This window comes from Nicotiana attenuata, unplaced genomic scaffold (genome assembly GCF_001879085.1).
Source record: "Nicotiana attenuata strain UT unplaced genomic scaffold, NIATTr2, whole genome shotgun sequence".
NCBI lineage: Eukaryota > Viridiplantae > Streptophyta > Magnoliopsida > Solanales > Solanaceae > Nicotiana > Nicotiana attenuata.
In genome coordinates, this window is record NW_017670869.1 from 169,814 (window position 1) to 182,262 (window position 12,449).

Sequence of the window (12,449 nt, forward strand, 5' to 3'; positions counted from 1 at the left end):
CGAGTACGGTGTATAGGCATGGTGACGAGTATCTATACACCGGTGTCTAGCATGACCGTGGGTCCTTGTTTGCACGTATTTCTGATATTTTTGAGACTCTCCTATGCTAAATGATGAATTCTACATAATGTGAAGATTTTGAGGATTGGTTATGAATTGTAAATTCTTTGGAGCGTTGGCTCGAACAATAAAAATACTATTGAGTAAGAAATGAAAGAAATGGAAAGAGATATGATTAAATCCCTTGCCGGGATGGTTTTAGTATATTGATTATCTCCCTTGCCGGGATGTGAAAGTTGTTGTTGTTACTCCCTTGCCGGGATTTAGGCTGTTTAATTGTGTTTTCCCTTGCCGGGACATTTCTTATTACTTGCTTATTCCCTCGCCCGTTTGGTTGTGATTGTTGGTTGGGTGAGGAAGAGTGATAATGCACGAAGGGTCATTCCGTGCTATGTTTGATTATAATTGCACGAAGGGTCATTCCGTGCCATGTTGATTATATTTGCACGAAGGGTCATTCCGTGCCATGTTTTGATTATATTTGCACGAAGGGTCATTCCGTGCCATGTTTTGATTATTTATGCACGAAGGGACATTCCGTGCTCTGATTTGACTATAATTGCACGAAGGATCATTCTGTGCCATGAAATGAGAGTTATGTGAGGAAAAGCACGAAGGGTGATGCCGTGCATTCTATTTGATTGTTTTTGGTGAGAATGAGAGTAAAAGCACGAAGGTTGATATCGTGCAACTGTTGATCCTCCTATTTTCTTTTGTTAATTATTGTTATTGCCCTGTTTCTTACTTAAGTTGATGACTGTATATCCGGATTGTACTCCCCCATAGCATGCTTCCCTCCCTTGTTAACTGTTTAATTTCGGTATTCTTTCCTTTATTGCAAATATATATATATTGAACTGCACAGGTTGATTTGGTAGTCCTGTCTAGCCTCGTCACTACTTCGCCGGGGTTAGGCCAGGCACTTACCAGCACATGGGGTCGGTTGTGCTGATGCTACACTTCTGTGATTTTTGCGCAAATTACGGTACCGGAGCAGCTCTTGGACCACAGCAGTAGTCGATCGGGAGCTTTCTTCAGTCTAGGGACTTACGAGGTAGCCTAGCTGGCGTTCGCAGGCCGAAGTCCCTTTCCATATTCTCTGTTTGTTTTCATTGTACCGAGACAGACATTATGTATTTTTTTTCTATTCAGACTTGTTTGTAGCACTCTTTAGTGGTTCGTGAGATAGCGACTCCAGTCTTAGGTAGTCAAATATTAGACTTCCGTATTTTGGGGTTTCAGTTATTTATGTTTTAAAAGACTTCCGCATTTATTTAAAGACTCGTCATTTTATTATTGTTGTGTTGTTATCCTAAGATGTTTAAATGTTTGGCTTGCCTAGCTCCAACAGTAGGCGCCATCACGACTCCCGACGGTGGAAAATCCGGATTGTGACAAGTTGGTATCAGAGCTCTAGGTTGCATAGGTCTCGCTACTCACGGACAAACTTGGTAGAGTCTGAGGGATCGGTACAGAGACGTCTGTATTTATCCCCCAGAGGCTACGGAGTTAGGAAAAACTTCGCTTTTGTTCTTTCTTGTCGTGCGATTCTGTTTCTCAAATACTGATTGTCATTCTACTCTGTTCTTTCTTGTCGTGCAATTCTGGAGGCAGTTCGAGCGCCTCCAGCGGGGCTCCATGACAGTCACACAGTATGAGACTCGGTTCCTGTGTGGTAGTATTTGAGGGTCTTGAGACCCGTGTTGATTTATGCTCTTAGACATGGTGGATTTCGATGTTATATTAGGGATGGATTGGTTGTCCCCGTATCATGCTATCTTGGATTGTCACGCCAAGACCGTGACCTTGGCTTTGCCGGATTTGCCCCGATTGGAGTGGAGAGGGACCCCAGGTCATGCCACTCGCAGTGTTATCTCATATGTGAAGGCTCGACGCATGGTCGAGAAGGGGTGTTTAGCTTATCTGGCGTATGTTCGCGATTCCAGCACAGAGGTCCCCTCTATTGATTCTGTTCCTATTGTTCGGGAGTTCCCCGAGGTTTTCCCTTCAGACCTGCCGGGTATGCCGCCCGACAGGGATATTGATTTTTGTATTGACCTGGCTCCGAGCACTCAGCCTATTTTCATTCCGCCGTATCGCATGGCCCCGCCGGAGTTGAAGGAGTTAAAGGACCAGTTTCAAGACTTGCTAGAGAAGAGTTTTATCAGGCCTAGTGTTTCTCCTTGGGGTGCGCCGGTGTTATTTGTGAAGAAAAAGGATGGATCGATGAGGATGTGCATTGATTACCGACAATTGAACAAAGTGACGATAAAGAACAAGTATCCACTGCCGAGGATGGATGATTTGTTTGACCAGCTTCAGGGTGCAAAGGTGTTTTCAAAGATAGACTTGAGATCTGGCTACCATCAGCTGAGGATTAGGGCGTCTGATGTCCCTAAGACAGCATTCCGCACTCGGTACGGGCACTATGAGTTTTTGGTCATGTCATTTGGGTTGACCAATGCCCCAACAAGATTTATGGAGTTGATGAACCGAGTGTTCAGGCCATACTTGGACCTGTTTGTGATAGTCTTTATTGATGATATTCTGGTGTACTCCCGCAGCCAGGAGGAGCACGAGCAGCACCTCAGAGTGGTTCTTCAGACTCTGAGGGATAGTCAGTTATATGCTAAGTTCTCGAAGTGCGAGTTCTGGTTGAGTTCGGTTGCATTTCTGGGTCATGTCGTATCAGCAGAGGGTATTCAGGTGGATCCGAAGAAGATCGAGGCAGTCAAGAACTAGCCTCGACCAGCATCAGCCACTGAGATTCGGAGTTTCTTGGGGTTAGCAGGTTATTACCATCGATTCGTGGAGGGATTTTCATCTATTGCAGCCCCGATGACCAGATTGACCCAGAAAGGTGCCCAGTTCAGGTGGTCAGATGAGTGTGAGGCGAGCTTTCAGAAGCTCAAGACACCTCTGACTACAGCGCCGATATTGGTTCTGCCCTCAGGCTCAGGGCCTTATACAGGTTATTGTGATGCTTCCCGTATTAGGCTTGGTGCGGTATTGATGCAGGATGGCAGAGTCATTGCTTATGCTTCGAGGCAGTTGAAGATCCACGAGAAGAATTATCCAGTTCATGATCTCGAGTTGGCAGCCATTGTTCATGCTTTGAAGATTTGGAGGCATTACCTATATGATGTGACGTGTGAGGTGTACACTGATCACAAGAGTCTACAGTATTTGTTCAAGCAGAAGGAGTTGAACTTGAAGCGGAGGAGGTGGTTGGAGCTATTGAAGGATTATGATGTTACTATTTTGTACCACCCGGGGAGAGCCAATGTGGTGGCCGATGCATTGAGTAGGAAGTCCGCCAGCATGGGTAGTCTTGCTTATGTTCCGGTCAGCCAGAGACCGCTTGCTTTGGATATTCAGGCCCTGGCCAATCGATTTGTGAGGTTGGACATTTCCGAGCCTAGCAGAGTGTTAGCTTGTACGGTCGCTCGTTCTTTATTATTGGAGCGTATCCGTGATCGGCAGTTTGATGATCCACATTTGTGTGTCCTGAGAGACACGGTGCAGCGTGGAGGTGCCACGAAGGTGACCTTAGATGATGATGGTGTTTTGAGATTGCAGGGGCGAGTCTGTGTGCCCAAGGTCGATGGGATTCGAGAGTTGATCTTAGCGGAGGCCCATAGTTCTCGGTATTCTATTCACCCGTGCGCCGCGAAGATGTATCAGGATTTGTGGCAGCATTATTGATGGCGTAGGATGAAGAAAGATATTGTTGCATATGTGGCTCGATGTTTGAACTGTCAGCAGGTTAAGTATGAGCATCAGAGGCCTGGTGGTTTGTTTCAGAGGATTGAGCTTCCCGAGTGGAAGTGAGAGAGGATTACCATGGAATTCGTTACTGGACTTCCGATGACTCGGAAGAAGTTTGATGCTATTTGGGTCATTGTTGATAGGCTGACCAAGTCAGCGCATTTTATTCCTGTTGCAGCCACTTATTCGTCGGAGAGGTTAGCTGAGATCTACATCCGAGAGATTGTTCGCCTTCATGGGGTGCCGGTATCTATTATTTCGGATCGGGGTACGCAGTTTACCTCGCGCTTCTGGAGAGCAGTTCAGCAGGAGTTGGGCACCCAGGTTCAGTTGAGCACAGCGTTCCATCCTCAGACGAACGGCCAGTCCGAGAGGACTATTCAGATATTGGAGGATATGCTCCGAGCCTGTGTCATTGATTTTGGAGGCTCGTGGGACCAGTTTTTACCCTTAGCAGAGTTTGCCTACAACAACAGCTACCAGTCTAGCATCCAGATGGCTCCGTATGAGGCGTTGTATGGGAGGCGATGTCGGTCTCCAATCGGATGGTTTGAGCCGGGAGAGGCTCGGTTATTGGGTACAGATTTAGTTCAGGAGGCCTTGGATAAGGTCAAGATCATTCAGGACAGGCTCCGTTCAGCTCAGTCGAGGCAAAGACTTACGCAGACCGTAAGGACCGAGATGTAGCTTCCATGATTGGTGAGCGAGTATTACTCCGAGTGTCGCCTACGAAAGGCGTGATGAGATTCGGAAAGAAGGGCAAGCTTAGCCCCAGGTTCATTGGTCCATTTGAGATTATCGATCGTGTGGGAGAGGTGGCTTATACGCTTGCCTTGCCGCCTAGCTTGTCAGCCATGCATCCAGTGTTTCATGTGTCCATGCTTCGGAGGTATCACGGCGATCCAGCCCACGTGTTAGATTTCAGCACCGTCCAGTTGGACAAGGATCTGTCTTATGAGGAGGAGGCGGCAGCTATTCTAGACGGCAGGTTCGACAGTTGAGGTCGAAGAGTTTTCCTTCAGTGCGTGTCCAGTGGAGAGGTCAACCTCCTGAGGCATCGACCCGGGAGTCCGAGTCTGATATGCGGAGCCGTTATCCTCATCTATTTCCCGACTCAGGTACTTCCTTCTTTTGTCCGTTCGAGGACGAACGGTTGTTTTAGAGGTGGAGAATGTGACGACCCAAAGGGTCATCACCGGATTTCTCTCTTTTCCGTGCTTCCGAGGCTTTGAAAACCTCATTTTTACTTGCCTCGATTTACGTGCGCAGTCCGAGCGCATAGCCGGAAAGCTTAAATATGAATTCTGTGTAAAAATTTATGNGTCTTAAAGTATCGGGTTAAGCGCGTTTCTGTAAAGTTTGGTCGAAATCGGAGACGTGTTTACGGACCTAAATATCAAAAATTTGAAGTTTATGAAGTTAGAATGAAAATGATGATTTTGAGGGTTGATTCATTGAGTTTTGATGTTGTTTTGGCAAATTGATCGCTCGGTTAAGTTCGTATGAGGTTGTTGAGTTAGTGTGTGTGTTGGTTAGGAGCCCCGAGGGCTCGGGAGTGATTCGGAGGTGGTTCGGGATGTTTTTGGCCTTAGAGAAAGTTGCAGAAAATCTGCAATTTTTGCATAGTTGTTCCCTCCTTCGCGATCGCAATCTTCAGCCCGCGTTCGCGTTCCTTTGGATTTTTCCTCTTCCGCGTTCGCGTACTCGGTCACGCGATCGCATAGCTTCAGCATTTCCTTCAATGCGTTCGCACCAGTAGACTCGCGTTCGCATAGACCAAACTTTTGGACCCCCAGTATTTCTTCTACGCGTTCGCGTTACCATCCACGCGATCGCGATGACCAGTCAGTGGGACCGTTCGCGAGCGCACCCTTATTTCCGCGATCGCGTAGGGCAAATTCGCCCAGTTATTTTTAAAGCCTAAAAACAGACCAGTAACGGGATTTTTCACCCAAAACACACGAGTTCATCTTCTCCACAGCACCTAGGCGATTTTTAGAGCTATCTTTCATCAAAGCTTCTTGGGTAAGTATTATCTAACTCGTTTTCTTCATTTTCTATCATCATTTATCAAATTCCTAGACCTAAATCATGTAGCTCATGGTAAGAATTGGGAAAAAGGGTAGAATTAGGGTTTTTCTATTTTTTTTTGATTTAGACCTCGTTTTGGGGTCGAATTTGAAAACAAATTGTATATCCGGGCTCGTGGGGGAATGGGTGACATGGAATTGGTTCGAACCTCGTGTTTTGACCAAGCGGGCCCGGGGTCGATTTTTGGTATTTTTGGAAGAATGTTAGGAAATTCATATCTAGGCTATGGGATGTTCCCATTGAGTCTTTATTGATATTATTGAATTAATTATGCCTAGATATCATTGTTTCGGAGTCGGATTGTAGAGGAAAGGCGGTATTTGAGGATTGATTGCTATTCTTTGGACCGAGGTAAGTGTTTGATCTAACTTTGGCTTGAGGGAATAGGATTAGTGTGTCATTAATTGCTAAATGCTAAATGATCGAGTACGGTGTATAGGCATGGTGACGAGTATCTATACACCGGTGTCTAGCATGACCGTGGGTCCTTGTTTGCACGTATTTCTGATATTTTTGAGACTCTCCTATGCTAAATGATGAATTCTACATAATGTGAAGATTTTGAGGATTGGTTATGAATTGTAAATTCTTTGGAGCGTTGGCTCGAACAATAAAAATACTATTGAGTAAGAAATGAAAGAAATGGAAAGAGTTATGATTAGTCCCTTGCCGGGATGGTTTTAGTATATTGATTATCTCCCTTGCCGGGATGTGAAAGTTGTTGTTGTTACTCCCTTGCCGGGATTTAGCTGTTTAATTGTGTTTTCCCTTGCCGGGACACTTCTTATTATTTGCTTATTCCCTCGCCCGTTTGGTTGTGATTGCTGTTTGGGTGAGGAAGAGTGATAATGCACGAAGGGTCATTCCGTGCCATGTTTGATTATATTTGCACGAAGGATCATTCTGTGCCATGTTTTGATTATATTTGCACGAAGGGTCATTCCGTGCCATGTTTTGATTATTTATGCACGAAGGGACATTCCGTGCTCTGATTTGACTATAATTGCACGAATGATCATTCCGTGCCATGAAATGAGAGTTATGTGAGGAAAAGCACGAAGGGTGATGCCGTGCATTCTATTTGATTGGTTTTGGTGAGAATGAGAGTAAAAGCACGAAGGTTGATGCCGTGCAACTGTTGATCCTCCTGTTTTCTTTTGTTAATTATTGTTATTGCCCTGTTTCTTACTTAAGTTGATGACTTTATATCCGGATTGTACTCCCCCATAGCATGCTTCCCTCCCTTGTTAACTGTTTAATTTCGGTATTCTTTCCTTTATTGCATATATATATATATATATTGAACTGCACAGGTTGATTTGGTAGTCCTGTCTAGCCTCGTCACTACTTCGCCGGGGTTAGGCCAGGCACTTACCAGCACATGGGGTCGGTTGTGCTGATGCTACACTTCTGTGCTTTTTGCACAGATTACGGTACCAGAGCAGCTCTTGGACCACAGCAGTAGTCGATCGGGAGCTTTCTTCAGTCTAGGGACTTACGAGGTAGCCTAGCTGGCGTTCGCAGGCCGAAGTCCTTTTCCATATTATCTGTTTGTTTTCATTGTACCGAGACAGACATTATGTATTTTTTTTTCTATTCTGACTTGTTTGTAGAACTCTTTAGTGGTTCGTGAGATAGCGACTCCAGTCTTGGGTAGTGAAATATTAGACTTCCGCATTTTGGGGTTTTAGTTATTTATGTTTTAAAAGACTTCCGCATTTATTTAAAGACTCGTCATTTTATTATTGTTGTGTTGTTATCCGAAGATGTTTAAATGTTTGTCTTGCCTAGCTCCAACAGTAGGCGCCATCACGACTCCCGACGGTGGGAAATCCGGGTCGTGACATCCACAATAGTTCATGATGGCGGCCAACACTATTGCCGGGCAAGCCAACGCGGAAATATAAATAAGTTCTCATTTTACCTCTACCAACTCATTTCAAAAATTTCTTAAATTAAGGTTAAACAACTAATAGCCAGTAAGGTACCCAAAATAATTATACAGATCCCAAAAGAATAATCTACTAATATGTGTGTGCCAAGACCTGGTGTCACAAGTTATGGGCAACTAGTAGAATATACAAAAGAACAATCCTATCCTACTGTCTGAAGTAGAGTAGACAGCAAAAATAAATAAAGAGAAACTCCATCAAGCTGTTGAACGGCACATGAGGGGAGCAGCTCACCGTGGAAGTCTTGGAATAGGCTCAGAGATACGCACCAGACTGATAGCCAGATGTACTTGCCTCAGATCCTGTACAATTAAGTACAGAAGTGTAGTATGAGTACATAAACAATATGTACCCAGTAAGTATCCTGTCTAATCTCGAAGAAGTAGAGACGAGAAGTCGACTTGACACTTACTAGGGTCAAATAATATGAGTTATGAGTTATACTGTGGATGGATAAAACAAATAAATGGCAGTGTATAGCAAGAACTAGCAGGTCCTCTCCTAGATAATGTCACAGCTGGCAACTTCCATTTCAGGACAATTAATAAGTTCAAATCATAGAAAAATACTGGGTAAAGCAGGTGCAAGTAGTGCCGAGGTCGTACAGCCCAATCTAACATAAAGTAAATTGTGCACTGCCGAGGGTCGAACTGCACGAACCATAGATGCATCTATTACCCCGCTCGCGAATCAACCGTGCGACGCGGTCAAATGTAATTAAACACATCAACAGGCAGACAAGAACATATAACTGGAGAGCAATTACTCACTGAATTATCATCTTCTCTTTTAAAAGACAAGAATGGTCATGTTCCTCTTAACTAATCTCATTTATCATAATCACTATGATTAAACAATCCAAATTAAACATAGAGTTGCAAGAATACCACATAAAGCATGCTTTTGGGTCCTAAACTACCCGGACATAGCACAATAGTAGCTACGCACGGACTCTCGTCACCTAGTGTGTACGTAGCCCCCACATTTAATAGCAAATTATTAGATTACATCACCTATGGGGACAATTCCCTCTTACAAGGTTAGATAGGAGACTCACCTCGCTCCAAAGTGCACTTCCAATACCAAGAACGAGCCCGAACTCTCAATTTGGAGCCGAACGATCCAAAACTAGATAAACGAGGTAGGAACTAGTCAATACAAACTTACAAGATCATATTCTAACTATTTAAGCAATTCCCTACCCTTAAACACAAGTTTCTTAAAAACCGACCCCGGGCCCACGTGCCCGAATTCCGAAATTTTTCAAGGGAAGTTGTTCTTCATAGCCTAAGGATCAATAATATATGATTTCTAATTCATTTCATAACAATTTTCGTGGTCAAATCTAACTTTTGTTAAAACCCTAGGTTTTTGCTCTAGCCCCATGATTTCACCTTAATACTAGTGTTTAATCTATCTAAGACACGAGTATTAAACTAGAAATAGCTAGAATAAACTTACCTCAAGATGCTAGGTGAAGGTCTTCTCTCAAAAGCTCTAAAATCGCCCAATGGAGGAGTGAAATATGGCAAAATCGACTTAGAACCCGTAATAAATGAAGCTCAGTGCCTCAGCAATTTCCGCATCTGCGGTTAGGGGACCACATCTGCGAGGAAGAGACCGCATCTGCGGACGTTGGCCAAATGGGCTGGGACCGCTTCTGCGGTCTTGGAGCCGCTTCTGCGGCTTGGAAGCCGCTTCTGCGGTTTTGGGCTTGGCTAGCCTTAGCCGCATCTGCGAGGGAACGACTGCTTCTGCGGTCCCGCACCTGCGGCCGACCAACCGCAGGTGCGGTTATGACAGAAGCAGCAGCTTCAACACTTCCCAACTTTTTCAACTTCACTCGAACCTCGTCCGCTTGACGCTCGGGGCTCCCGGGCCCTGTCCGAACATACCGACAAGTCCAAAATCATGAAACGGACCTGCTCGAACCTTCGGAATGCCTGAAACAACGCTAAATCTAAGAATCACCCCCTAAAACCAATTGAATCAAACTTATGAACTTCAAGTTCTTAATTCTCCTCTAACGAGCCGAAACGCACTTAAACTACTCGGATTGACACCAACTTTTGCGAGCAAGTCTTAAATATTATATTGGACCTGTACTGGGCTCCAGAACCAATCCACGAGCCCGATACCAACGTGATCAATCATTATTTAGTTTCTTTAAATCCTTGGAATTTCAGTTTAATAATTTCTAATAAAAATTCATTACTCGGCCTAGGGACCTCGGAATTCGATTCCGAGCATACACCCAGGTCCCATATTTTCCTACGGACCCTCCGGGACCGTCGAAATACGAATTCGGGCCCGTTTTCTAAGAATGTTGACCAAAGTCAAACTTAGTCTTTTAAGAAAATCTTAAGGAATCAAATGAGCATATATCAACCCAAATTCTTTCAAATCCTGAATCAACCATCCCCGCAGGTCGTAAATTAGGTAAAGCAAGCACGGGAAGTTTTATTTGGGGGAACGGGGTTCTAAAAGCAAAATGACCGGTTGGGTCGTTACACAAAGAAACGAGAACTGGAATGAAAAGTTGGCAACAAAATTGAAATGAAAAGGCAGGCGTAGCAAGCCATTTTGAACGTGATAGAGTGGGCGACGCGAGCATTCTAGCTAGTTATAGAGCATGCGGCACGAGCAATTTAGCTCGGAATGGAGCTGGCGACGCAAGGGTTAAAGCGAGGTGGAGCATGCTATAGAGGTCGCGCCGCGAGGTCTAGAGCGAGCGTACGTGTTCCGGGTTTTTAAAGTCTATTTTATCTTCTATTTGGTTTTGGACTTGGTTATTTCGCTTAGGTCTTTTCCCTACACATATAAATAGTCATTAAACACCATTTTTTGAGAGGTTCTGCAACGGGAGGCAAGAACATCACGTGGAACAACTTTCGGAGGAGAAATCATAGAGTTTTTCATTCCTTTATCTTTTTTTTGTACTTTGTTTATGCAAAATACTTTGAAAATTGTTACTACGAACATGAGTGGCTAAGCACTCTAGTTTCTAGGGTCGTGGTTGATATGATTATTAATGTTTATTAATTACATCTTTGTTAATTCGGATTATCATCTTGTGGTTGTTTCTTTAATTCTAGTTTTAACTTGTGAATTATTGTAGCTACCAATTCACCCTACTATCTATGCTATGCCTGGGAAAGTCGTGTTTAGATTAGAGTAGAATTAGAGAGAGCTTGTTTCTAAACCCGTGACTCGGGGAAGATTTCGCGGTTAGGATAGGAATATACCTAACAGTCTTGCTTAATTAAATACCGTATTATATTCATTCATGATAGACTCAATACCATAGGAATATAGGGTTGATATATTGTGGGAAGGCGAGTAGTATTGTGGGAACATGCTATTCATATAAACGATCCGGTTTATTAGCAACCATAGATAATCTGGATTAACGAATGTGATTATTGAACTTAATAGGATTGATAAATCAACCACAACCCTGGAATTTTCATCTCCTCTGAAGTAAAATCTCATCATACACAATTACATTCTTGATAATTTAGTTGTTACATGTTTAATTTCCGCAATAGTAGATTAATAGATAAACATCACTCTTAAATATCTTGGACAATTAATTGATTTTAGTTTGCTTAGTTAACAATTAATCTAAGTCTCTGTGGGTTCGACATCCGACTTTCGAGTCACTTTATTACTTGACGGCCATGTATACTTGTGTACTTGGGGAACCAACAATTTCAGACTTGAACTATAACTGCATTAAGGAATTAAAGTATCACTGCTTACACATAATAATCAAGGTCTTGACATGAACTTTATTAGCCAGCACATTACGGGCTTGTGCTATCTCGGTTATCATGAGTGTTTTTGAGAATAAGCCCAATTCTCATTGGAAGCGGCCTACTTCCACACTCACATAGGTGAAATCTGTCAAGGGTGCTCCTGTAACTCTACTACCCCACTCATACGAGCTACAGATTTTCATTAAGAGTTAAAAAAAAAAAAAACTCAACCTCGCAAATCGTTATAGGATAAATGCTCTTACACCATAGGGATGAAACAATAATAAAAATAGTGCATTTCAAACCAAGCCATCATATGATTCGTTCTTCCCATTGAACCTGGTTATAGGATCTCCGGTCCCCAGGTTGGATTTCCTCATATATGACTTACGAGTTTATGGGCTTCTATTCCATCCCCCTCGATGTACTCCAGTCCCTCTCTGTAGCCAAGGCCTTGGTTAGTGGATCTGTAAAATTATCACATAATCAACATCAATTTTACCACTTTTCAAATGTCATACAATATTGTGTTTTCTCCTTATAGGTCTTAATTTACCATTGTACTAACGATTTTGTACTCTACCAATAGCAGCAGTGCTATCACAATGAATTAAAATAGGAAGAATTGTTTTTTCAAAACAACAAATTTGAAATAATAAATCTCTCAACCAATTCGCTTCCTCACTAGCTGAACCTAAAGAAATTAGTTCAACCTCCATGATAGAGTTAACAATTATTGTTATTTTTTTTATATTTCCAACAAATAGCACCACCTCTCAAAGATAAAATGTTTCAATCTCATAACTCTTGTTATGGCATG